General features: G+C 49.5%; 1 long non-coding RNA gene across 1 annotated transcript; it reads right to left on the reverse strand.

Moving 5' to 3' along the window:
• Positions 1-27,078, reverse strand: LOC144766672 (uncharacterized). Its single transcript, XR_013597874.1, has 2 exons — positions 26,978-27,078; positions 1-1,076 (listed from the first exon to the last, which is right to left on the reverse strand). It is a non-coding gene; the product is annotated as an uncharacterized LOC144766672 (long non-coding RNA).
• Positions 27,079-27,131: the final 53 nt, after the last annotated feature.

The raw sequence follows: 27,131 nt of genomic DNA on the forward strand, positions 1-27,131 counted from the left end.
TAGGATTCCTCAAAGATATTTATGTATGATTATTAGAACAACCGTCCATTTGGAAGGGAGAAAGGAGAACAAACGATGATCTTAATGCAGATGGAGAGGGGTACTTGGATTGGGGTGGGGCGACAAAAATATAACGCGTCAGAGAAACCAGTCTATTTACAAGGGCAAAATACATTTTTGTCCACAAAGATGTATCAGTCGAAGAGTCAAGTGTCCTTCTGGTCATCCTCTACTAACACAATGTCCAGATCCTCTGAGTCTGATGCAGGCACACGGCTGGCCGGTGCAGATACAGGCACCACATGGGTTTGGGACACATGAGGGGCACAGGGGCAAACAGTGTGGGCCAACGGACAGGGGAAGACATTGTCGGTGGTATGGGAAGGGAGTTGGGAAACAACAGACGACATGACTGTGGCCAGGGAATTGAAGCTGGTGTGGAGGGTGCCCAGAGCTCTGACAAGGTCCGCTCGCATCATGCGTATCTCCAGACACACCTGCAGCATGATGAGAGCAGACATGTCTAGCTGACCCTCACACATCCACCTCAAGTCCTCTGAGACAGCCACAGGAGGAACAACACGGAGGGGCCTGGGTGGGAGTGGAGGGATGTGGTACCTCATGTCCGGAGCCGAAGTTGTGGTCGAACAGGCAGCTAAGATGAGGGGGACTGGTTGTAGGGGATGCAGCTGGAGTCCCCGATGGAATGGGGGCCTCTGGAGGTAGAGAGGGGCTGATGGCAATCCCAGGTTGTGTATTGGCCTGCCCTAAGGACACCTCAACCCAACCCACAGGTGAATAGTCTGGGGAAGAGTAGCTCTCCACCACCCCATGGCCAGAGGTGTCGGGTTATCTCCCCCCTACTTCTATGTCCACCGCCTCCACCCGGGCTGCAGCACCAGATTTGTGTTCCTTGTCAGTCCGGGTGAGCGCAATCCCCTTGTCTCCAGATGTTGAGGGTCCCTCATCATCCTCTTTTTCCTCACTGGTCGAAAGAGGTCGTAGCCGCTGGCGCACTGATGGCCTACCTCTCGGGACCTGGTCCTGCTGTTCAGCCATTTGGCCAGCTGTGCCCGCTGAAATGTAAGCAAAATCATGATGTAGTGGTTGTTTTATTCAGGACAAGACACATACATAGATGAGCCACGGTCAGACTTTATTTTCCTCTGATCACACTATACAGTTGTCAGTGTTTACGAGCTTACATTACGTGTATGTTCACAGTCATCTCCTGAATGGAGTTTGACATCAATATCACGTGTGAATATTTGTGGCTTACACAACTGTATTGGCCAACCCTCAACTTTGGCATTCTTGTGATCTGTGTGTCCTGTCACTGCTACATGTGCAGGTTCCAAAACCAGTCCACCAAAGGAGAACAGAGAGAATCCAGATTTAATCGAAATTGGCCAGTGATATGTAGTCGCAGCTCTTTTACGTCTGGACAAATGTCATCTGCTGTGTAGCATTGTATAGGACAAGACAAATGCCGAATGTGGGTCACACATCCACATGGGTCTAGGCTATTTGTTTTGATACATTGCGAGTCTAGCCTTTTGATGTCCCCTCACAAAATCTGACAATCCTGTGCCACATAACGGCTTTGGTGACTGATGAGATAGTGCAGTACACCGGTGACCAGTGGTGGGTCATTGTGACAGCTACCTGTACATGTGAAATGTCATACAAGCCACGGAGGGTCAGACGTGTGTCAGTGGACACATTTTGCAAATTTAGAAACACTTAAGAGTGAGCCAGGGTTTTCAAAGTCTGTCTTGCCTCCATGGCACATGATGATCGGTCTCAATTAAAACCCAAACTCAACAAATGCAATGGAAGTCACAGCATCCTATAGCCTTTGGCCTGCCATGCACACACTGGACACTGTTTGTAACATTGCACATCCAATGCACAAATCAGTTATGATACCCTTGGTTCAATGGTAGTGGTGCTGGTACTGGCAGAGCAAATTTAAAAGAAAATGCACAAGTGTGGCTCATTTACCCAGTAGTCATGAACAAACTACAACTCCCAAAATGCACTCTGCCTCGGGCCAGCCCATATGCCACAGTTTGCCTTTTTATTCTTGATGACTGCTGCATGGACACGGAATAGGTGAATGGGGTATGGGACACACAATGGTACAACACTAACATCATACACCCAGACACAGGGCCGGACTGGGAACAGAAAGCAGCCCTGGCAATTTTTTTCAGAACAGCCCCCATCTGGCACGTAGCGAGCGAGCGTCCACTCTTAGGGGGTTGGGGGTGGGGGGTTCTCCCCCTAAGAAAATTTTGGAAAAAGACAGACCAAAATGGTGCATTTACAGCATATTTTCCATTACATATTTAACTCTATTTACTTTTAAAGCACAGTAAATAGTAGATAATGACCTTAAGGAGCACCAGGTTATCCAGCCATATGTACCCATAGACATTCTTTTTTTTTTTATTCCTCATATACCAATAGTGGGTATTCTAGATAGGGAACCTCCTCCTCTCCTTCCAACGTCACAATGTTCCAGCGTCGAGAATTTGGTACCAAAGGAGAGAGGAGAAGGGAAGCCCCTCTAATCTTAGCTGTTCGCTTTATCCACTCCAAACCTTTTAAACTGGAAAGCCCTTGGTTAGGTTGGAGACCAAGCGCCAACAGTACCCAGGTGAAATCATCAGAATACTCTCATCTGTTCCTCCATGCCACAAAGGCCGCCCAGATCTTATCTTGGCTAGAGCTATCACAAGCTATATCAGACTCACTAGTGTATATAATATATTTCAGGCAATCAGAGAAAGTAGGGGCATTTTCAGACTTCCAGGCCTTGCATATTTCCCGCCTAGCTAAGATCATTACGTAGAAAATGAATTTGGTCCTCATATCATTGAGATGATACTCTACGTCTAAGCCAAAGAGAATCATCCTCGGTGTAATCACAAAATGTATGCCCAAAAATTCTACTATAAATTCTTCAATTTTAGACCAAAAAGGTATAAGTCTTGGGCACTCTACAAACATGTGCAGATCATCGGCAGCGGGAGATTTGCACCGTGGACAGCAATATTCAAGGGTCGTGATCTTTACCAGTTCTTTAGGAGATATATATGCTCTATACAGAGTGAATAGGTGGTTCCGTTTTAGGGGAGCGGTCTTCACTACTGTATTTAGCATACTAAAGGAATCCCCCACAGGACCATTAAGTTATTGCAATCTAGACCTTCTGCTCCTCCCCACAGCTTATTGAGTTCTAGTTCTGTGACTTCATCTTTCTCAATCAAGGCCTCATACCAAAAGGAGATCTCTTTTTTCCATCTCCCCTTTCTATTTACCAAGTCAAACTTAGGGTTAGATGTGAAATCCCATGATGTAGTAGCCCACCAGCCAGATAGCTGGTAGTATTTAAACCTGGTAAGAGTTCCTCCTGTCAGCCTAGAAAGGGAGTCTCACCCCAAGAGCTGTGAGTTATCTTGTAAGTCCTTCCACTGCATAATGCCAGCTACTTTGAGGGGAATCGACAGTTGGTCCTTGAGGCATTCTGGTGTCCCCGGGGAATCCCATATAGGGGCCTGAGGCACGTAATACGAGATTCCTAGCTTTTGTCTTACGAATACCCAATTTTTCAGAGCCGCGCCTAACTCCTTTAATCTTACCTTCTTGTAAAATCCGGGGTCCCCGAATTTAAATAAGAAGAATTCATGTCCTTGGGGGATGCCATGTAATAATGCCTGAAATAAACGGCCCAGAGAAGATGTATCAGCTTTATCAGCCATTAGTCTGAAATTTTTAAAATGAAAAGAGTGGCAATAATGAAGTATGTCCGGCATTGCAAGTCCTCCTGTTTTCAATTTTCTCCTCAGTTTTCTCCAGGAGATTCTAGGCGATTTTGAGTTCCAAATGAAAGATCCGATTTTCCCCTGTATTTTAGCTATGTCTTTTGGACTAAAAGTTAGGGGTATTGAATTAAACAAAAAAGTAACTTTAAGTAAAATAACCATCTTTATTAGGTTCACTCTCCCGAAGATATTTAATAACAGCCCGGACCAACGCTGCAGGAGCCCGCAGACATCCTTATAGACTCTATCCAGATTTACTTTAGATGTCTCTGTGATGTCCTGGACCAGATGTATTCCGAGGTATCTCATCCGAGGCTTCGCTTCAGGGAACACCACTGATTCCATTGCATGATCTCCGTTTTTTCTTTATTAATTTTATGCCCCTGAAATCTCCCCAAAGGCTTCTGCTTGGTCAAAAAGTCGGGGGATTGCTACTTCTGGGTTGGAGGTGAACATTAAAAGATCGTCCGCGTATAAAGCAAATTGTAAATCTAATTCAGTTATAGAACAAGCATTTACAATGCAATGGTTTCGCCTTTGGAAAAGTTAGAGTTATTGGCATTGCTCATGACATTTCTTTTTTTTTTTTTACTTATAAATAAATGGCATTGTTATTTACATTGCCAACAGCTCTCTCAGCCCACACAGCCCTCACAGCCCTCACAGCCCACACAGCCCTCACAGCCCACACAGCCATCACAGCCCACACAACTCTCACAGCCCACACAACTCTCACAGCCCACACAACTCTCACAGCCCACACAACTCTCACAGCCCCCACAACTCACAGCCCACACAACTCTCACAGCCCACACAACTCTCACAGCCCACACAACTCTCACAGCCCACACAACTCTCACAGCCCACACAACTCTCACAGCCCACACAACTCTCACAGCCCACACAACTCTCACAGCCCACACAACTCACAGCCCACACAACTCTCACAGCCCACACAACTCTCACAGCCCACACAGCTCTCACACCCCACACAGCTCTCACAGCCCACACAGCTCTCACAGCCCACACAGCTCTCACAGCTCTCACAGCCCACACAGCTCTCACAGCCCTCACAGCCCTCACAGCTCTCACAGCTCTCACAGCCCTCACAGCCCTCACAGCTCTCACAGCTGTCACAGCTCTCACACTTAGGTTTTTAAGGCACTCCTGATGCAGCAATATTTTACCTGAAAATCCCGAAAGCATGGAGTGTGATAATTTCCGGTTATGGTGTTACCCTTCCATTAGGAGACTGCCCTGAGGGTTTTAGAGTTATTGCTGAAATTGTTATTTTTACATTTCAGCATTTGCCTTCGACACTCAGGGCTATATTACATGGACACACTTTGCCAGGTTTTACCTAGTGAAAAGTGTCCTTGAATAAGAATCAAGATTCCGCCTTTTAATTGTAGCTCTATATGTACATATTGTATTTCAATTTATTGCTCTCAATATCTTCCTGTATCTTTTTACTCGGCTGAGAGGATGTCATTATCAAACCTATGTAGAGACACAATGACTACAGCATTAGGAGTAACCTAAAAATCAAAAGAAAAGTTTGATTCGCTTTCTAAAAGTCAGTGTGTGAAACACAACAGGCCTGAAAGCACTCGTCTGTGAGGTCACTACCTCTTCCAGGCTCATCACAGGTGAGTAATGTTAAACACTGCCAACACTGCGAATGGAAGAAAATAGAAAACCCCTTCCACTCCTAAATCAAAGAACACATTCCTGAATTTCCGATTAAGGAAATTTCACCCGAAAATCAAGACAAGAGCTACACTGCTAAGGAGCACCCGCCTTTTAACTGCAGTAAAATGAGCCTGAAATGTTGAGCTCTCAGGGCCATTATATTAAATGTGGCCTTACCAGGCACCTGTCAAAGATGATGAATGGATCAGTGTATTTTTGGAACCCGTCAAAGTTAGATTAATAAGAGAAAGAGTGCAGAGTGTTTGATTACCCATGCTGGCTGAGACACCACTTTGTGTCCGTTTCGGGGACAGCGAGAGACAAAAAACGGAGGAAAAGGGCACACAACGAGACCCTGTTACAAGCTGGGTAGGTCAGGAAATACGTAAACACCAGCTCAAGGAATAAGCACACAGACCTTCCAGGTGGACAATAGCCGAGTGACTATTTTCCCGGATTACACCCAGGAAGTTCAGCGGAATAGAGCGACCTTCATTGCGGTCAAGAAAGAGCTTAGAGAAGAGGGTATTCAATATTCGTTGCTCTTTCCGGCCCGGCTGAGAGTGATACTGGATGGACAGACTCACTTTTTCCACACCCCTGATGAGGCCTGGTCATGGCTAGAAAGGTATAGGATGGGAACTGACCGCCAACACAAGGATGGGAAGGAGAAGAAGAGGCCAACGCAGATCCGTAAGTCTCAGAGGATCCGCAAACGCGACAGGCTAAAGCAGGCGATGAAGGAGGAAGCGCTGGCAGCGGAACGGAGAGGAGCGTTGGCTGCCACGGCGACGATCACGGGCTCGCTGCTCAGGGAGTTGGAGGAGGACTCGGATTCGGAAAGCGGAGGCCGCAAATCGGGTGGAGAACTTTCAGAAGCGGACAGCTCTGTGGGACCGTCGGTCACGCCGCAAACGGCGGATGGGCTGTTTAATGTGTAAATGTGGGGGTGCACTGGAGGCTCTACAATGGTGAACATTTATCCAGTTGGCCAGCGTTTAGCAGGTACTCTGTTGTAATTTTCACATGGGATCTTGGGCGTGGGGTATGGGTTGACCTGCCGCGGGTTGGTGTTGAGTTACCCCCCTATTGCCCTTACGGCTCCTGTGGCGGCTGCCACAGATTAGTGAACTGTGTGTATTGTTGTGGGTTTGGATGGAGGCTGTAGCGCCGTTGTTAGGTCCTGTCCTGGGGAGTGGGGTTGGGGTAGTTTTTTGGGGTGTTGGGGGGGGGGTGGGTGTGGCTGCAATGATGTGATGGGTTGGTTGATGCAGTTGGAGGGGAGGAGAAACAGCAGCGATGGGGTCGTTACCTGATGTGAAATGCTTAACATGGAATGTTCGGGGTCTCAGAACAATGTCTAAGAGATACAAGGTGCATGCTTATTTAGTGAGGCGGGGTGTTCAAATTGCCTTGTTACAGGAAACTCACTTAACCAAACTTGAATGTGATGCATTGCAGAAGAGGTGGCGGGGCCAAGTGTTTGGCACCTCTTATTCGGCGTTTCCGAGGGGGGTGCTGATATGGGTCAGGGCGGGGGTCCCATTCCAGGTCACGGATCGGGTGGTGGACTCCGGTGGTCGATATGTGGCAGTGAGAGGGAGGCTGCATGGTTCTGAGGTGGTGTTATGTAGTGTTTATGCCCCTAATGTCGACCAGGCCCGTTATTTTGATGTCCTGTCGGGCTCCTTGGCCCAATATCTGACGTGTCCCATTATCCTGGGGGGGGACTTTAACTCTATCACAGATATAGTGTGGGATAGGTCCCACCCGCCGCTAGCGGAATCCCCGGTGCGTAAGCTGTCGGAACGTAGAAGGGACTGGCAGGACAGGTGGGGATTGCTGGATGTGTGGAGGAGGCAGCATCCTACTGATAGGGATTATTCCTTTCATTCGGCGCTGCACGATCTACATGTCAGAATTGATTCTATATTGTGTGACGCCCATATGGCGACCATGGTGACCCATACTGAGTATCTTGCTAGGACCATCTCGGACCATAACCCTTTGTTGGTGGCGATCAGATGGCAGAGGGCAAGATCTGAGATCCCTACCTGGAGGTTACGGCCGGACACTTTAGAGGACCAGGTGTTTGGAGAAACGATTAGCCGGGGCTTAACGCTGTATTTTGATGAGAATGAGGGCTCGACTGCAACGAGATCGCTGGAATGGGATGCAATGAAGGTGGTGGTGCGAGGTGTGTGCATGGGCAGCTTCTCGAATGTACGGACGTCCGTTCTGGCGGATTTGGGGAAAGCGGAATGTGTGTTGAGAGACATTGAGAGGGTTAGGCCGGAACGACCGGATTTGCAGGAACGACTGCTGGAAGCGAAGGAAGTGGTGGCAAGGGAAACGGAAAGGTTGAGGTGTTATGATTATAAGCTATACCTCATAAAGGTCCATGCGGAGCGGGACAAGGTGGGCACGTTGTTGGCGAAGATTGCTGACCCAGTGCCGTGGAGTGGCCCGATTCTGTGCATCAGAACCGAAACGGGGGAGGTGGTCCATTCCCCAGAGGCCGTTTTACAGCGTTTTCAGCGGTATTACACGGGCCTGTATGATACTCGGTTGGAGGCGGGTCCCTCGGATATCAGTGATTATTTACACGAGATTCAGCTCCCAGTGCTAGACGGGGAGCCGGCGAAGGATCTGGGGGGTCCGATTACTCTACTGGAAATCCGTGGGGCTATTAAACAGATGGCCAGGAACAAGACGCCGGGGGTTGATGGGCTGCCTGTTGAGTTTTATGCAAAATACGCGGATGTACTGGCGCCCAGATTGTTGGCGGTGTACTCAGAGGCGATGACACTGGGGCGCCTCCCTGTTTCCATGAGAGAGGCGCTGGTCATCCCGCTTCTGAAACCGGGTAAGGATGCACTGGAGGTGACGTCCTACAGGCCACTGTCCATGCTGACGGTAGACTACAAAATCTTGAGCCGTATATTGGCTACCCGACTGCTCCCGCATATGACCATGTTGGTGCACGGTGACCAGGCGGGGTTTATCCCTACTAGGAACACGGCCATTAACACGCGCAGGCTGATTGGTATACTGCAGGATGCCTCGGGCTCGGACGGTGCGTCGGCTGTTCTGTCGGTGGATATCGAGAAAGCCTTTGACAGCCTTGAGTGGTGTTACCTGGATGCGGTGCTGGAGAGGTTCGGACTCGGTGAGGGGTTTGTGAGCTGGACGAAGATATTATATTCGTCGGCCCCGGCCAGGGTGCGAGTGGGGCCGCTTATATCATCAGCTTACCCGGTGCGTAGAGGAACTAGACAGGGCTGCTCGCTCTCTCCCCTTCTGTTCGCCCTTGCGATGGAACCACTGGCGGCACAGGCCAGGACGGGGGAATCCTTTCTTGGAATCCGCTGCGGCGAGAGTACCCACCACATTTCATTATATGCCGACGACCTGTTATACTTGGAGGACACGGAGGTGGCCTTGCGTGGAGCCGTGAGACTGCTCTCTTCCTTTGGTGAATTATCAGGGCTCAAAGTGAATTGGGGTAAGACCTGTGTTTTCCCGCTGAGAGCGGAAGCTCAGCGCCCTACTCTTGCGGCGAACGTGGTATGGGAGGACAGGTGCTTTACGTACCTGGGAGTCCGGATCTATCATGATGCGGAGAGCCTACTGGAGGGGAATGTGGGGCGGTGTATCAGAGGATTGCGCGGCAGCATGGCCTTCTGGGCTACTCTACCTTTGTCGGTGCAGGGACGGGTAGCACTGTTGAAAATGGTGGCACTCCCTCGACTGTTGTATTATTTCAGGACCTTGCCTATCTGGATCCCGCAGCGGGTTTTTCAGGAGCTGCGATCAATGATTATTGAGTTCCTATGTGGACAGGGTAGGCGCAGGGTGGCGTTGCACACCATGACTCGGCCCAAACTTGAGGGGGGGCTGGCAGTGCCGGATTTTGAATTCTATTATCTGGCAGCCCAGCTCCAGATTCTGACGCAGAATGTGGCTAGGGAGTTTAGGGGTCCTGACCGGGTCCGGGGGATGGGTATCAAGAGACACGTCCTCTCCTACATTGTTATGCAGCAGCGGTTGGCATTGAGGGGGCTTACCTTAGAGGAAAAAACCCTCCGACTCTGTTGGAATAGGAGCCTGAGGCGGGCGCGAGCGGTGCGGCCGTATGCCCCGGAGATTCCCATTGGGATGCTGACGGCTCTCCCACATGGGGGTGATTGGTCTCCGCTGGCGGTGTGGGAAGAGCTGGGGCTACAGGTGGTGGGAGATCTGTTTGTGGAGGGGGTGTTGGCCCCGTTTGCGGTGCTCCGGGAGCAGTTTGGTCTCCCGGATGGGGATTTTCTCCTGCACGCTGCGGTAACTGCGGCAATACGGAAGCACTGGAAGGGGGGACTGATGGAGCCGAGCACGACCATGGCCTGCCAATATGTGGTGATGGCCGCGGGTACAATCAAGGCGGTGACCTGTCTCCACTCACGGATGTTGAACGAAGGGCTGGAACCACTCACGGCACTGAAAGCTACATGGGAGGACAGTGTGGGCAAGCCTATTCCGGATACTGAGTGGGGCCACATTCTGGCTCGGACATGGAAAGGTAGCAGGAATGCCAGGTTCCAACAAATACATTTCTTCCTTTTGCATAGAGCATATCTGACCCCGGGAAAACTCCACCGGCACTTTAAGGTGCGGGACGCGGCATGCCCGAGATGCCTGGCCGGTGAGGTTGAACTGGACCACATGATGCGGGGTTGCCCAAAGTTGGGTACGTATTGGCCTGAGGTGGGCGCCCTTCTGAATGCGGTTACGGATAGGGAGGTGGACTTTGACATGGCGGCTTGCCTCCTGCTGTGGTTTCCCCACACGGCAAAAACGAAAGTCACGAGCAAGTTCATTGATTTGGGGCTCATGTTAGCGCAGAGGGAGATCACCTGGCGTTGGAAAAACAAAGAAGGCCCGGCTGTGGGACGATGGACGAATGAGTTGTTGAAGTGGTCGAGGTGCGAGAGTGTATTGAGACTGCGGCAGGCCACGAAACTGGGGAAAGAGAAGGGCTTAGAGGCAGCTAGAGCTTGGGAAACGATTGTGCAGGCTTTGAGTGACCGCTTAACGGTAGATACAGAGGAAAGACTCTCGGAGGCTGAGTTCCAGAGAACTGGTAGCACGAACGTTTGATCAGTATTGACGACGCACTGTTATATCCAACGCATATCATCGCCACCCACACCAGCAGCAGTTAGAGGGAGGGAGGGATAGAGGAGTACGTAGACTGCCCTGTTAGAGCATAGAGGTAGATGGTGCAGAGTATCCACCGGGCGGGTTGGCCTGTGGCAGTAGGAGCGGGTTGGCTCTGAGGATCTACTGCGCTGGGATGGTGTTAGAGTGGTGGGTACGGCCCCTCTAGGGGGCATCTGGGGGTGGGGGGGGAGTTGTTGTTGAGGGTACAGAAAATGCGGAACCAGGATTGTGTTGTTGACCTACCGTCCCTATGTGCCAGGCGGGGAGACTTCTCTTGCACACTGACTTAACGCCGCCCTGCCTCCGGGATGTGGGCTGATGGGCTGTGTACTACTGAAGTTCAATGTGGTGTCTTGTTTGGGGACGGGGCTGATGGTTGATACTCTCGATGTTTTGTCTGTAATTCTGCAATAAAAACATACTTTCAAAAAAAAAAAAAAAAGGAATAAGCACACAGTCTTGGGCTCACAAAAAGCGCCAGTAATGAGTTGGGCCAGTGAATACACTGACACGGGAAGGGGGGGGGGGCGGGAACGGCACACGGACAGCGGGAATGGGGGGGCGCAGGAACGGGCACTCACCTGGACTTCTTCCGGTGGAACTTCGCAGTCAAACTTCCCAATGGTTCTCAGAAGGCCTGGCTGCTGCCTATGTAGACTTCAGCGTGGCAACTGCCACGCTCGGTGCAGGCTCCGGTCGCCCCGGTCTCGTCCTGGCTTTGCGGGGCTTCCTTCAGGCTCCCTCACTCATCCGGGAGCAGGCCGATCTTCCAGTCGGCTCCTACACTCACCGGGGGCAGGAGCAGATGCCTTGGAGCTCCGGCGACGGCTTCCTAGGAGCGGAGTCTTGCTTCGGGGGCTGGGCCAATCCCAGCACGGCCCTGCGGCGAGCCTCCGCTGACGTCAGCGCTTCCTGGGCCAATCAGGACGCGACTTCCTCGTCGAGCCCTCCGCCAAGGCCCAATCAGTGCGCGGCTTTCCCGGGTCAGCCGCCAATCAGCAGGCGGACCCTTCGGTGCAGTCTTCATGGCTTTGGAGCTGCGGCGGTGATTTCCCAGGCAAATGCAAGCCCCGGGTCGCGGCGGTGAACACAGTAGACGATCTTTGATTTAGGGGCGCTCCCAGGCAGGGAGTTCTTCGGTCACAGGAAGCGAGGGCTGGAGAGTACGATCTCGGCCCTCGGCAACTCCCCTGGCTGGCGGCAAAGATGAGCGCGGCGCTCTCGGTCAGATGAGAGAGCAGCCGGCGCGCCCCACACCACGCAGTTGAAACCACCTTTGTCTTTAGGCACACGCTGGCTCACAGATTCTCCAGGCCACGATAGCGGTAGGCACCACAGTCACTTCAAACGGCGCACGGACAGGGGGGGGGCAGAACGGCACAGAGGACATGAGACGCAGCAAGCACTTACCAGAGGAAGACTTCTTCCGGCGGCGGTCGGCCTCGGAATGACAAAAGCAAACACGGACGACAAAAAAAAAGAAACCCCGCCCACCGCCCGATGACTACACAGAGGGAACGCCCATGGAAAAAATCTCAGGAACGCCCCCGAATCTGGTCCGGCCTTGACGGACAGATCTCTGTTCCAATGGCTAGCCTCCATTTATGGAGCTAGCCAATGGAACAGAGGGGCGTATTCCAGAGTCCTTACTGAAATCAAGAGATTTCTCCTGGAGGCGGAGCTTACGCTCCGTGCTCCAGGCGAAACCTAAAAAGGTTTGATCAAAACATCAGATCTTAACTGAGTAACTAAGGGTTCTATGTATAATTTGAACAATAAGGGGGAGAGGGGGCACCCCTGCCTAGTACCGCGGAATATTTGGACCCAATCTGTGAGCAAGCCATTAACGAGAATCTTGGCCTTAGGATTAAGGTAAAGTGCTTTTATAGATGCTATAAAATTTGTTGGAATACCAAATCCAGATAATGCTTCCCATAGGTACAACCAATTGACTTGGTCGAAGGCCTTGGCGGCATCGATTGCTACGATGGTTAAAGGAAGTTTCCCATCTGTAGCAAAATAGATAGCAGCAATAGCCTGATAAGTCAGCTCGTTCAACTGCCTACCCGGCATGATACCTCTCTGATCCTCGTGTACTACAGATTTAATTACTTTAGCCAATCTCGCCGCTAGAACCCCTGCAAAGATTTTATAATCAGTATTCAGCAGCGAGATTGGCCTATAGGACTCGACGATCAGGGGATCCTTATTGGGCTTCAAAACCAGCGTAACTGTGGCCTCCAACCAAGTTTGTGGGATTGGCTCATCTGCCAGATGTATTTTATTAAATAGGGACGTAAGAACAGGGACAACTATATCAGAGCCTATTTGGTATACTTCTGCGTGGAGCCCATCTGGGCCGGCTGCCTTTCCTTTGGCCATTCTTTTCAACTGAATGGCAGAGCTCATAAAAGCACTATCCGCCTACGTTATCTGTGGAAGACGGAGCCATCTCTAACCAATTAACTGCACCTCGGGTTGATTCATCATTATTCCCAGTATATAGATTCTGCATGTATAATTTAACTTTTTCAGAGATCTGATCATTGTCATAAGATATAACTCCAGTACTCTGCACCTTTAATCCACTGATTTGATTTCTTACTCTATCAGACCTAGTCTTCCATTCAAGGAGACGTCCACATTTTTCTCCATAGGAGAAATTCTGTAGTTTACTTGCATCCCACCTGTCTTTAATAATTTTATCCAGGTTGGCCAGATATTTGACCTTTAAGCTCTCAAACTCTTTCTGTATGACAGCCAAATTAGCCTGCTGTTCTAATGAGGCCTTCTGTAGCTGTTGCTCTTTTTGTTTTATCCTAAGTAAGGAATCTTCCTCTATTTTCCTCCTAGTCTTACTTCTCTTTATCATTATGGTGGTGAACAACCCCCTTAGTTAGGACTTGAAGGCTTCCCATACAATTTGGTCGGATGCAGTGGCACTATTAAACCTAAAATACTCAACCATTTGCTTCTACATATCTTCCTTTACCTCCTCTTGTAGGAGTATAGCTCTATCTAGGGTCCACCGTCTGACTTGCACACCCTGTGAGAGCTTAACTGTTAATTCTACAATTGAATGATCAGATAATATGGCTGAAATATAGGAAGTGGACACAGCCGCGGGGAGTAGCCCTTGATCAATAAGGAAGAAATCAATAGGTGAGTGATGTCTGTGTCTATGACTATAAAATGAATAATCTCTATCTTTACGATTTTTAATCCTCCAGACATCTAATAAATTGAAGTCTTTCATTATATTTTTAAGCTCTCTCTTTGATTTATGTAATGGAGAGGAAGCGACCCTGGAGGTGGGATCCAAACTTGCATCAAAAACTAAGTTGAAGTCGCCTCCTAGGATAATAGGTGCATTCAGGTCAGAAAAACTAGTTTTTAAGCTTATCAGGGCCTCTGGAGAATCTTGATTTGGCCCGTAATATGTTGCACAGGTCAGCCGTGTACTATTTATGACCAAAGATGCAGTCAACCATCTGCCTGAGCGGTCAGTCTCATACTTCTCGACTCTTATCCCACTATTAGCTCGAATAATTATTGCCACTCCTCTGGTATTTCCACTTTGATTAGAAGAGAGGAGGTCCTGAATCCACTTTTGGTTCTTAAAAGCAACCTTACATTCTTGCTGCTCAAGGTGAGTTTCTTCTAGGAGAAAGATATGGGCCCCCATGGACTCTTCATGCTTTGATTTCCGTATTCCTTTTGCTGTTGATGTTCTGCCCCCGGTGCACCTACCGCTGAGGAATCGGCTGCGTCAGCTGAAAAGTCACAAATAGGGCTGACTGGTGGTTGAAAAATGATTTCCGACAAAGGCACTATTACTGCCTGACAAATAGGACTCTCCCGCATACTCTCCTGTAACTCAATACCGGATGTGGGGTCTCCCAGGTCTGTCTCAGGCTCGGATAACAAAGGAGTGTACTTATTTTGAAGCATAACTGGGGACTTGGAGCGGGCAACTGGGGTCGTAGGGAGCTTCTGTGTCACAGTCAGTGATTCTGCCTGCTTGCTCACCCCATCTAAGCTAGATACTGCTTTCTTCATTATTTTAAAGTAAGATGTTAAAGAGGGAGCAGGTTTTAATATGCTGGAACTTTTTTTTTGTTTTTTCACCTCCGGTTTTTATTCCTCTCCCTCCTTTCTCTCTTTTTCTGACGCGGGGTCAAGGGGACCGGACAGTCAACACAATTTAAAGATGAATGCAGCAATTCCCTTTCAGGTAGGGAGCGGAGGAGATATCTGCTCCTTGTTACTGGGGGGGCTGAGGCAGCTACTCCTGATACCTCCTCTGCCTCTCTGCCAACACTCCCCCCCCCTCTGATTTTCCTGCTGTGAGAAAGACTCTTCCAGCGTTGTGAGGGGTCTGTATAAACTCAGTGTCCATTACTTTGGATCCTATACGCACAATCGGGCTGGTCCGTGCCCTTACACAGTCCTTTTGCGCGGTATCCCAGGACTCCCTACTGGCACCATAAACGTAAAAAACACAAGACAAGTCTCCCCCCTCCTCTCTGACTAAGGAACGATACCCGCTCACCGCCGTAGTCCCACGTCGAGGGTAGGCTCTAGCCGCTGCTGCCCGGATTCTACACCATATCCTGGCGCGGCTCATAACGCTGGTCCCTCTTACTTCGACTCGATCGCCAGCTTCGTTCCGTTCTGCGTCGGACCTTGCGACTACGCCCATGAGACCCTCCGGGTCCTAGTGCTCCACAGACGCCGGTTAGGCCTCGGTGAAGGGAAGAAGGGAGGAGAACGTATACGGGGTTAGTGCAAAAGATTTCTACGGGAAAAGAAACATTTTCTCGTGTTCTCACCGCCTAATTGCCGATGTTGGGCTTTTTAGGAGGGTACAAGCACTCCGGTACGACTTGGCATCTTCCGATCAGGGACGGAGCTCTCGCAGCCGGCGTCAATCCGCCGCCATCTTCCTCCCCCCCCATAGACATTCTTACTGAGAGCAAATTATGAAAATACTACACATGGCAACCTGAAACCTCTATTTTAGGTGCTCCCATAGACATTCTTACTGAGAGCACCAAAAATAGAGGTTTCAGGTTGCCATGTGTAGTATTTTCATAATTTCAGCATAATTTTGAGTGACATTTAAAATATGTGACACAGCAGAGCACAGAAAATGGAGGTCTTCGGTTGATAGAAAATCCTCAGCTTACTGCCCAGCAAGTCTTGGGCTTCAAATTCTTAAGGAAGCCCTAACATCTCAGGCGGCCTGTCAGAGGCAGGTAATCAGTCTGCAGCATCTAAAGGGGCCGTAAGTCTGCCTTTAAAAAATTATCCTTGCAGGCGCCTCGCTGGATTGCGCTCTTCTGAGCAGTCAAGGACACCGGGAACAGGCTGAGGCAATGATAAAACGCTGAAAGTATGAAAATGCCACACATCATGGCAACTCGAAACTTTGGGTGCAGGTAATCCTCTTCAATTACAGTGTGGTAGGAGGAAGCTCTTTTGAATTACTCTGATGAAGTACTGCTGTGAAAAAACTAAATAATTCCTACGAAGCTTCAGACCAGGATAGGAATCAAGATACGTTGTATCCTCGAACATAAGACACTACTGGCAAAAGGGGAGGGATGTATAACCAATAGTATTTTGATGATTGGTGGAATACACAGGACTTTCATTGGTTCTTTTTCCCCTTTACCCAGTGGTAAAGGTAGTTTATGGTGACTGGCTGCTTGTTAATTAGAGCAAGAAAATAAAACATAATATGGGCCATGATGTCTCATAATGTCAAAACGTTCTTTTAATAATGCTAGGAAACTTATTATCTCTAGCTTCTTGAGCACTAAATTCTCATCTTTGTAGCTCTGCTCTCAGGCTCTTTCCTGGTCCTTTTCATCTTACACAGTTTGTCTCTTTTCAGTTGTCATCGTTTTGCTTACCATGTATCTACTTCTCCTCATTTGTCCCATATATTTAACTGCCTGTTTCTCCCCTGTCCCATGTCTCATTCTCATTGCTACTCAAAACCTCCTTTCCCTTGCTCTACCAAGTCTTACCCTTTTCACTCTCATCTTTCCCCTTTCTCTCTCCGATACCTCTGCAACCACCCTCACACTCCCCTGCCTTATTATACAATGTTCCTCTTCCTATCTTGACTAGTCTCTCTTTGTCGTAGTATCTTGTCACAGCCTCATGAAAAATGAGGTAGGAGCATTCATTCCCTCACCCATCCGACCGTGCTTTGTGACATGAAACTCTCTGGTTGCAAAGCTGTCGCATTCAGGCAGTGAAACTCTCAGCATTGGAATATTAGGGCGGGATGTACCCAGAGACCTATGACTCTCTAGCACACGGGTACTCATAGTACGGCCCGCCAGCGGCTCGGCAAGCCTTCCTTGGCGGCCCGCGGACCTTGCAGATATCCTACCTGTGTTTTTCAAACATTTTTTTTAAGAGTGTCCTGTGTCCGCAAACACTGCCGGTGGCAGCAGCGCTCTATGAGGGGTGGGCGATTCCAGCGAAGGGGAGAGGGAGAGCAAGAGGCAGACAGAGAGAGAGAGAGAGAGAGAGAGAGAGAGAGAGAGAGGCAGACAGAGAGAGAGAGAGAGGGAGACAGAGGGAGGGGGGAGACAGAGGGAGGGAGGGGGGAGTCAGAGGGAGGGAGGGGGGAGACAGAGGGAGGGAGGGGGGAGACAGAGGGAGGGAGGGGGGAGACAGAGGGAGGGAGGGGGGAGACAGAGGGAGGGAGGGGGGAGACAGAGGGAGGGGGGGAGACAGAGGGTCTCAGGCGCACTGCAGCCTCTAGCCGCGCAATAAGCAGCCGTTGCGCAAACCAAGTTACTCAAGGGGAGATTTTGCCTGCCTCCACCCAGCCATGGTCACGCCTGGAGTGCCCCAGATTCTCCTGACAACTTTAGTGTGGGTCTCTCGCCACGCCTATACTCCAGGTCAAATCTCTCGCATCCCGGCCTGCTAGAGTCCTTGCACCTCCGGGCTACTCCGTCTGAGCTCAGGTAACTCTGCGGCGCCTCTCCACTTGTACCTGTAGGAAGGGGAGGGGCAGCATGTCTCCAGCTCCCGGTCTGCCACTCGATCACCCTGCCCATATGCCTCACTATCAACGCCCTCCCTCGACCCCACACCCGCTCACCATCAAGACACTTCACTGGCACGACTGCAGTCCGATGGGTCGGGTGTGGAGCAGTCACACGTATGCGGCCCAGCCGGTTCCCTGCTGTTCGAAGCGCTCCGGCTCCTGAAAGCTTCGCTCCCTATCGCCACGAGCGGCTGTACTAGCAGTACTGTCAAGTGTCATGCATCAGACGTGACACTAACGCATTTCAGTGTGGTGCTCCGCATCACCGCACTGAAATGCATTGTCACGCATAATGCACACGAGAGCTGTCACAGAAAGCGCGCTGTAAAAAGTGTGTTGCAGCTGGCGCAACGCATCGAGTGTTACTCACTTGTTTGTGGGCGATGGGGGGGGGGGTGGGGGGGGGGGGTGGGGGGGGGGGGGGCGGGAATCACGGTGCTGCTCGGACCCACAGCACCCTGCTGTTCGCACCAGACTGACCTGCCCTGCTGGGCCGCCCGCGATGTGGGAGGCAGGCTCAGGAGCTAAATGATCACTCCGACCGCCGGCAGCTCGGGCAAGCCAACACGAGGCAACATGATGCTGGCCTGGTGTGATCGCAGGTAAGGGCTCAGCTCATTAACATTGAAATCAATTTAGGTTAGTTAAAAAGTTAAAACGAAAGCTTAAACTAGCCTAGTGGTTTTGAAAATATACAGACAGGCAGGCCTGGCTGTGAATTAATGTGTGCCTCAATCTCCTGAGGAGTGCCCTGAAAATAAATGCCCGGTCCTGTAGTCGACTGCGGGTCGAGTCAGCTGAGTCATACTCATGTTTTTGTTAACTTTATTAATTTGATAAATGCATTGTAGTTGAGAAAGGATCCATGCTTGGGGCCTATTACATTCTGTTTTGGGAGGCTCAAGTCCGCCGGTCTTGGGCCCCACATGGGACAGAGAGCAGACTGGAGTCGAAACTAATGCTCCGCAGCATGCTAATTGATTGCCAGAGCCAAGGGGCATGGGGGTGGGGCGGTGGGGGGAGTCGGTGTAAGCTGGCAGAGGCACGATGAGTTGTTAATTGTTTTTCTTCCGGCCGCCTGGCAAAACAGGTGTTTTTCCTGCCTCAGCTTGTGCCCCAGCTTGTGCCCCAGCCCCGGCCTCCGGAATTGTTACTTTTTCCTGGCAACACTGGTACGAAGTTTTCACCACACAAGCATAATTTCTCTTTCACCATCCACGAACCTTGCTTGAATTATATTCTGCATCTATATATTGTTAAAGTAATCAAAGTAGCAGCTAGTCCATTTACAGTGACAGATTTACATATCCGATCTTAAAAAGATCTTTATTTTCAAAAAAAGGAATTGTTTTCTCTTTTGAAAGGGATCAGTACTTAGGTGACCACAATGTGTCATAAATCTAAACATTGTTTCTTTGTGCAAAACCAGTATTATATAATGTCCAACTTTTTTTAGGTCTTCGTTTTACACCTTTGTGAATGTGCAATTTGTATTTACTCATTTATTTGCACTGTTGCATGTTAACAGGAAAACATCTCCGGGTTTTGCGCTGGCACTTCCCAGCATTCTTTTTTACCTTATTGCCCTTGCAACCAATAATGCCTGAGACTGAGAGATGGTGTAACGAACCTAGTTGCACTTGCTATGCTATTAATTTTTCTTTTTTAGGCTAGAGCAGGTCATGAATGAGCAGATCAATGATATCAGCTTCTTAACAACTGCTGTGCCTGACTGCCCTCTGATACCTAGAACTATAGTCACACAGTCTGTGTCTGGTTAGTGCCCTTTCATTGCTGGTGTTTTACAGAAGTTTTAAGATGATCTTAGAGTTTATCGTTGTTCAAATGAGGATAATTTCTGATATTCATATGTTTTCCTTGTCTTCATTGCTAGATTTTGCTCGCAAGAAAATGTCACTCATAGTCCTCGTAATGTCACTCATAATTACTCTGAAATTATGACAATGTCACACATAGCAACCTGAAACCTTGGCAGCTATGTACTAGCACCAGAGGTGGGCTCTCCACGATGGTCTGCACGAGGGTCCCCAGCTACTACATGCTGTGCGGCCGCATATTGCCCTGTCTTCTAATGCAGAGTGCTGTGTTTTCCTTCAATCCCGAAGCTACGAGGGCAGCGCCTTCTTACATTCACTGGCCAATCTGACTTCATGCTGCTTGTCCGGTCCTGCGTCGTCACTCAGGGGCCGTTTGACCCTGTGGGGCAGCCACTGTGTACCCGGTCAGCTGCGTACTTCTGGCTAGCCTCCGAACTGCAGATTAAGTCGTATTTAACAGACTCGTTCGCTGGCAGCTAGCGCAGCTCACTCAAATGGCGGCCATCTTCATCGGTTGCTGGCCACGCCCCCGCGAGTGGATTTTTCAAGCCCAAGATAAATGTTTTTGAGAAATCAAATTTAAATATATAATTAATTCATTTGAGATACATTAACATATGGGCTAATGGCTTTATTTGTTTGTTTATATAGTTGAAAAATAGGTTTTTAGGGTTTAGAGATGAGTAATGTTTAGGGATAACAGGCATCTGGAGCTCAGAGATGCGTAGTGATTATGGGTAGTAAGGAGTTTTTAGGGCTCAGGGATGCGTAGAGGCAGTACAGACTTTTTAGGGCCAAGGTTTGTATGTAGCGCATGGGGTAGTAAGGGGGTTTTAGGGATGTTTGTTTATAGCAATATTAAGGAACTTTTAAGATTCAGAGATGAGAGGTCTTTAGGGTTAGAAAGGAGTCTTTAGATCTAATGGATGCTCATTTAAAAATAATGTATTTTTTAATTAAATTCAAGTATTAGATTTTTTTTAATTCTTTTTATTGAACAAAAGAGAACATAAAACAGCAGGGTCGCATTATGCATATAGATTTTGTAAACTGGTTGGTATACAACCAAAACCATCACAGGTCCCCATTTTAAGATGCGCCGTCAGTATCCGACACATCAACAAATTTCATTTGTTCCAGCCATAATTCAATTGTTGGCAATAGGCATATGCCCCCCCCAGCCCTGTATTTGTTCCACCCCCTCCACTTGCGATCCCATTTTTTTGGGGCAACCCCTGTTTTGAAGACTTCTTTTTCGGCAATCATGGCCCTGTCCACTGCCCAGTAACGAACAATCGGGATCAAGTCCACCCCCCCATTTCTGTGCAATGTTTTGTTTTGCGATGACCCTTCCCAGTGAGGCCCAAGTTTGCTCTGTCTGAGCAAGATCAGTGGTGTCCCAAATGTTCAGTAGACAGAGTTGCGGGGAGGCCTTCAGGGGCTTGCCCACTGCCCTTTCATTTGCTTGGTGATCGCGTCCCAATATAATCATACAGCTGGGCAGTCCCAAATAATGTGGAAAAATGTTCCCTCCTGGTGACATTGTCTAAGGCACAAGGGTTCCGCCCTTCTACCCATTTTTGCTAAGACGCCCGCAGTTAGGAAAGCACGATGTAGGGTCATCGTCTGGACCAGTTGAAGTCTCATGGGGATAGCCACCTCTCTGGGGGAAGCTAAGACCTCACGCCAGTCGTCGTCCTCGAGAACCCCCATGTTATGTTATGTTATGTTAAGGCCGTACTTTTAGAGCGCACGGCTACCCCAGAGGGTGTCCCGGCGCTTTGGCAAGGGGGCCTGAAGTCCAAAAAACACAAAGGCAACAACGCTACCGTCACAGTGGTTACACGGAAAAGAGCATGGTCTTCAGCTCTTTCCTAAACGCTAGGAGGTTATTAGCTTTGCGGAGGGAAAGGGGGAGTTCATTCCAAAGGCATGCAGCCATGAATTGGAATGACCGTCCTCCCATCCGAACTCGTCTGACAGTGGGTACCTCCACTTTAGCCAGGTCGGCTGATCGCAGCATCCTCCGCTGTGCATAGAAAGCGATACGCTTTCTAATGTAGTTAGGGCCAACAGAGTGGAGGGCTTTGAACGCCAACGTGAGAATTTTAAACCTAATTCTTTTAGAAATAGGTAGCCAGTGCAACCTGTTTAAAAGCAGAGAAGCACTGGCTCTCCTTGGCAGGCCAAATATGGCCCTGGCCGCCGAGTTTTGAACGATCTGCAGTCTGGCCAAAAGGTATTTCGGCAAACCCGCAAAAAGCGCGTTTGCGTAATCTAACCGAGACCCTATTAGCGCCTGGACTACAGTCTTTCGGTATTGCAGGGAGAGCAGTGGAAGAAATTTCCTCAGCATTTTAAGAATGCTGAAACATTTCCCTGCTAGCCCTACGATATGGGGTCGGAAGGATAGGTCTTCATCAAATACCACTCCCAGATTTTTCACTTGGGAGGATGGCCTTTCGGGAGGAAACATGTCCTGGGGCCACCACAACTTCCAACTCGGATCGGGAGCACAGCCAAAGAAAAGCAACTCAGACTTGTCCGAGTTGCATTTCAGGCTGTGCTGCTGGAACCACGCAAAGACTGTACTCAGACAGTCTTTGATCCTGCCGCCGTCAAAGACCTCACCCTTGCTGCACGTAAACAAGAGCTGGGTGTCATCAGCGTATGAGATGACCCGGGCCCCGTAAGCCTCCGCTACCATCGCCAGAGGAGCCATGTAGATGTTAAAAATGGTGGGGCTCAAGATGGATCCTTGGGGAACCCCAACCTCTAGCGATGGCATTTCCGTGGAGAACGGTGGAGCCCAGATCACCTGTCGGCGGCCCGATAGAAAGGATCGAAACCAGTCCAACACCGTCCCCCGTAGTCCGATCTCCTTGAGTCTTAAAAGGAGACCCTCATGAGGGACGGTGTCGAAAGCCGCCGACAGATCCAGCATGACCAACATCGCCTTTCCCCCTCGATCGAGCGTCTCCCTGATGGCGTCGGTCACTTCCACGAGGGCTGTCTCCGTGCTATAATTAGCACGGAAACCCGATTGAGAATCATGGAGAGCGTTGTTATTCTCAATAAAGGTGGTGAGTGTATACTGAACATGCTTCTCAACCACCTTCGCCAGAGCAGGGAGGAGGGAGATCGGTCTGTAGTTGGCCGGCAGCAAAGGATCTAACAGAGGTTTTTTGATCAGCGGCAGAATAAGTGCGTGTTTCCATTCCCTGGGCACCACTCCCGAGCTCAACGACAAATTAAGCAGGGGGTTCAGCATGCTGTTTACTGCCGATGCCACCCTGCCCAAACACCTCGCAGGACAAGCGTCCAAGGGTGAGCCAGATTGGAGCCGAGACAGTAGCTCCAGCGATGTTCCACAGGACATCGGTGGAAAGACCGATAGTGTAGGTCTGGGCTCTGTTTCTAAAGAAGTTTCCGGGTTCCATCTATGACCTAAATCGTCCACATCCGTAGCAGAATCCGCGGGGAGGAAAGAATCCTGGATGGTTTTAATCTTAGTGACAAAGAAATCAGCCAGCTGCCCTATCCACTCTTCTGTATGAGAGTGTGAGAGAGCACCTGCGGCCGGATCAACAAACTCTTTAACAATCCTAAACAGTTCCCTACTTGTGTTGTCCGCCCGGTCTATTCTATGCTCAAGATATTCCTTTTTAGCTACGGAGATGTGTTTGTGGTACTGTTTTATGGCATCACGGTATTTTAATTTCTCCACTGGGTCGTAATTACGACGCCAGAGTCTTTCCGCTTTTTTGCAACCTTGGCGCAGTTCCCGCAGTGAAGAGGTAAACCAAGGGGCAGAATCATGGTGCGGGGCTATTCTGGTTGACTTCCCTGGAGCTAGCTCCTCGAATCTTGTTTGCAACCATTTCTGAAACAACGTCAGATCTACCTCTAGGTTCCGTGTAAATTTACACGGATGTTGGCAAAGAGCGTCCGATAGCATATCTGCTGTCACTAGATGAAACGCTCTAGACTGATGAAACACATCCTTCTGTGTTCTATGGCTGGTACTGACCTCGTATGAAATAGCAAAGTTTATTAAAAAAGGATCAGACCAAAGGACTGGGAGCGGCAAGGACACCACTATCGGCACCGTAGAAAAAATAGGATCTAACGTGTGGCCTTTAACGTGGGTAGGACTATCCATAAAAGGGGCAAGCCCCAACAGAGCGGTAATATCCCGCAGTTTGGATGCGTCAGCGTCCAATATTGAGTCCATATGTAAGTTTAAATCGCCCAACAACATACAGTGCGCTGATCGCATACAGGGTACAGAAAGGGCCGCCTGCAAATCTTCGAAAAAGGAACCAATAGGCCCCGGTGGTCTATAAACGAGAAGCCCAGTACATGACTGGGAAGCAGAAAGACTAAGTGCAAAACCTAAGGCTTCACATCCTGCGATATTCTCCACAGGGAAGGAAGAGCACCCCACGGCCTTATCCACTATTAGGGCCACTCCTCCACCTCTGCCCCCGACTCTGTCTTTCCTTAAGATGGTATAATTAGAGGGAAGAGCACAGGCAATATCCGGTTCGGAGCCTGCCCCCAACCAAGTCTCAGTTAAGAAAAGACATGATAACTTGGAGTCTGCAAGAAGGTTCCAGATGTCCTGAGAGTGGCGGGGCAGGGATCTGGTGTTCAGTAGAGCACAGTGAAATTGCTGCCTGGGAGATCGGAGAGCAGGTGTTGGCGAGGCCGTTGGGCGCCAGCCACACATCGGACAGCCTTTCCCCAAAAGACGTCCTCCGGGGAAAAGATGTTTACACCCTAAAGGACGAGACCGCAGAGCTAGCAGAACCTCCGCGCTGTAAGTAAACATCCCGAAAGGTAGCGGATAACACGTACCTCCAAAACAGTGAAGCGCCCCTGGTCACAAGAGAGCCGACTGCCAGAGTCCCGCCTCGCACGCCTCCGAGACGCTGACGAGCGCAGATGGGCAGGACTCTGGCACGACTCAGGCGCAGGGAGGGCGCGACCGCTGCGCGTCACCGCTGCGCTCTGCAGGCGTGCTTTAAATAGCGCCGTCTCGGCGTCCCAGGTGACCTGGACGCTCCAAGATGGCGCTCGCGCTTCTAGCCCAAGTCAAGATGGCGCTGACACCACAACCTCCCGGTAACCCGGACCCGCCAAACAGCGGTGGTGATTCCACAGAAATTACAGTGCAGGTGAGGGCCAGGACCCAGTTAAGACCAGGGGAGAAGGCAGCAAATAAAATTAATGTCTGCCTCCATTGTTGCTGCAGACGCACCAAGGGGTCCGGATGGTTGTTTATTAATTTCTTATACACGAGGAATATGGCTTTTTTTGTGCATGGGTTCAAGCAATAGCCTATCTTCCAGTGGCGAGGCCTTAGGCAATGGGTCACGCCTGGGCAGCACCGCCTGGATTGTGTGGCTGATCTGTAAATATCAAAAGGTTTCAGTCTGTGTAAGGTGGTATTTCTGCTGAAGGTTCACAATGTGGCTAGTCTCCCAGAGTTTCATACGTCCCCCACCGTTGAAATGCCAATCAAATCCCACTTGTCAAAACCGGGACATGTACTCAGTCGACCCAAGAGATCAGGCTCCCAGAGCAGTGTAGCGGGTGTAATTTTATTGTACCAACCCAGTTGCCTATTCACCCTATGGCATGTTTCGATTGTGCGCGCTGTAGGCTCTGTCAGGTTTAGCTTCCGGGAGTTTGTGTACAATACCCTGTTGTAACCGCCCTGTCCCATAATCCACCAGTCCGTGCTGAAGTTCGGTTTGTCATGATTCCCGTGTGCCCATCTGTTGACCGCTACCAGCTGGGACGCCTGATAGTAGATCATAATATCAGGTAATGCAATGCCCCCATCGTACCATCTCGCTGTAAGTTTTTTCATGGTGATCCGCGGTGCCCAGACATCCCACATTAGAGCACGTACGGCACTCTCAATATTGGTGATTTAAGTGTAGGGGATGTTAACTGGGGAGGTCTGGAACGGATAAAGGAAGCGCGGTAATGCCAGCCTCTTGAAAAGTGCCGCCCGTCCCAGGAGAGTCAGGGGAAGAGAGTGCCAATGTTTGACATCAGCGTGGAAAAGTGCAAAGGGTTCGAGCAAGTTTGCCTCATAAAATTGGGCTGGGTCTGTCGTGATATATATTGCCAAATAGCGGAACCCCTTTGATGCCTCAGGAATATCATACCCTCTTGGAGTGCAAGGTGGTGCCCCCCACAGTACATATAATTGAGACTTGGTCCAGTTGATAGTGTACCCTGAATGGGAGCCAAATATATGAAAAATGTGAAGGACCCGGGGGAGGGTCCATGATGGTGAGGCCATGTATAAGAGGATATCATACGCGTATAGCGAAATGCAGTGTTAATGACTCTCCGTCCACTTCTGACCACGGACCAGGGCAAAGATTAAGGGTGATGGGGAACACGCCCGACTGGTTCCCCTTTCCAACTGAAACTGTCGGTAGGTGTGTTTATTCACCACGACTTGGGCGATCAGGCAGGCATACAATAGTCGGACCCATTGTATAAAGTTAAGTCCAAGTCCCGATACATCTTAGTAGACCATTTAAGGACAGCCTATAAAACGGTGTTGTCCTAATCACACATATGCTTTGCAAGTCACATAATTGAGAGCAACCCATTAACGAAAGTCTTGTAAAGATAGTGGACGAACGACGGTCAATATCTCATCTCTCCCATTGTAATCTCTCCAGGGAATACATGTACGTATCTCTAATAAGTTTACATGAGCCAGGAAGTATGTCCGACAGTGGTTATGAAAGTAGTTAATATTAACATTATGGCAAGGCATGAGTCCATTTCAGCTGCAGGATGGACCTGTGTCTTTTATTCATTGTGTTCCAAATGTACATCTTTTAAATATTTATACCACGAGGAGCACTTTAATCTCTGTAGAAGGGATGTGTATTTATGAAGTGAGCTGCACCTGGGACTCCTCATTCACAACATGCGGCTAAGCGGTGGAAGAGTGTAAAAGAGTGGTAATCGGGTTTCCTCTCTTTAGAACTGTTGTTCCGTTCACTGAAGATTCATTAAAGTTTCCAGGTTTTATTCTCGACGAGAAACTCTCTAGTCAGACAGCCCCAAAACACGTTTTTCACCACTGGACACAGCCTTGAATGCAGCACTGAGATTCATTTCGAACACATAAGTTTCCTTGCATAGATTTCACAAACACCGTGATTGATTCCCCTTCAGAAGACTATGCCTCAGTCTCTGGTAGCCGGAGCTAGTGAGGCACAGTGAACATACACTGAAAACAAACGCACAACACGCTTCATGAGGCAAAGAAAGCAGCAAGCTGTAGCAACTGAATTTACCGATCACCAAATCGGAATGAGAAGGTGGGAAACTGCGGGTCCGCAGCAGACTGGAGATCCTAGTCTGGGTCTCTCTTCCTCCTAAAATGCATAAGCTAAGGTTCCAAAACGTACACTGCATGTCCGGAAGCTGTTCTCATTGGCCCGGCATCAG

The sequence above is a fragment of the Lissotriton helveticus genome, chromosome 7 (genome assembly GCF_964261635.1).
Source record: "Lissotriton helveticus chromosome 7, aLisHel1.1, whole genome shotgun sequence".
NCBI classification, from domain to species: Eukaryota; Metazoa; Chordata; class Amphibia; order Caudata; family Salamandridae; genus Lissotriton; species Lissotriton helveticus.